This window comes from Microtus pennsylvanicus, chromosome 11, assembly GCF_037038515.1.
Source record: "Microtus pennsylvanicus isolate mMicPen1 chromosome 11, mMicPen1.hap1, whole genome shotgun sequence".
NCBI lineage: Eukaryota > Metazoa > Chordata > Mammalia > Rodentia > Cricetidae > Microtus > Microtus pennsylvanicus.
This window is the reverse complement of record NC_134589.1, coordinates 60,112,623-60,113,774: the sequence shown is the minus strand read 5'-3', so window position 1 is coordinate 60,113,774 and position 1,152 is coordinate 60,112,623. Positions and strand designations below refer to the sequence as shown.

Genomic DNA, 1,152 nt, shown 5'->3' with positions numbered 1-1,152 from the left:
GGCAGGGCTCTGACCGTTGAGGCTGAGTCAGCGCACCTTCCCTAAGGTCCCACCTCGATTCAATTGCTGCTGCTGCAGCGCCTCCTGTCGGTCATCGGGAGTCATCGCTTTGCAGAGCGTTCGGGCGTTCACGATCTCAAAGAAGAGAAAAAGTTGTGCTTGTCTTTCACGGTGTAAGAAGGACGGTTTAATCCGCTACTAATCCAATTTCGTCTTTAAGGATTTGCTCTACCTTTATTCTTGTTGGCGAAGGAAAAAAAAATAAGCCTGAGCTGACCCCGACGTGACTTGAACACGCAACCTTCTGATCTGGAGTCAGACGCGCTACCATTGCGCCACGAGGTCACAGTCAGCTAGTGACTCTGCGTCGCTAAAGGCCTCGCTCCGCCGGCTCGCTCCTGGGCTCCGGGATTCCGGATAGAGCCTCGGCGCTCACGGATGCAGGGAAAGAGTTCGGAATCCCGCGGCGCCGGCCAGAACCGCCGCGCGGAGGCTGCCAGGCAGCGACAAACGTTTGGCTCTTCCCCTTCAGTCACTCGCGGCGACCCGCCGGGGACACTCACGAGCGAGGAGGCGCCGAGGAGGAACTGAGGGATGCTCGGGAGCCGGGGGCGCCCGGGGACTGTGGAACCAGGGTACCCGACTGACAGCGGCTGGGAGGCCGCGGGACCCGCCTGTAAGATGGCGGCCGCCTCTGCGGCGGGCAAGGGGCGACGGGCCCGGGGTGACGGAGATCGGGGACACCGGTCCCGGGGCGGCCGGTCCGGGAGGGCGGAGATCGGGGCACCGGTCCCGGGACGGCCGGTCCGGGAGGGTGGAGATCAGGCCGGTCCCGGCGGGCACTCGAGCGCCGGCTCTGGTTCTTAGTCCCCTGTCCCCTAGGAAGAAACTGGGCGATGCCCAAGCGAACGGCTAGATGAACAAGCGGCTTTATTAGCTGTACAAATAAGCATTTCTTTGAGAAAAGAACAACACGCGGAATAGTCGTAAAACAGAAACACTAGTATTTCTCGGTGCTGTTTCTTCGTCCCGATTGTGACCCGTACGTATGCTAGTGCAGAGATCGCACACAAAGTATCCGAATTTTCACGAAGGGCAAATTCCTAACCAGCACCATTAGCATGTGTTTTTGGATATTTTGAAAGGCCCAAT

General features: G+C 59.2%; 1 non-coding gene across 1 annotated transcript; it reads right to left on the bottom strand.

Moving 5' to 3' along the window:
• Positions 1-273: 273 nt before the first annotated feature.
• Positions 274-345, bottom strand: Trnaw-cca (transfer RNA tryptophan (anticodon CCA)). Its single transcript has one exon. It is a non-coding gene; the product is annotated as a tRNA-Trp (tRNA).
• Positions 346-1,152: the final 807 nt, after the last annotated feature.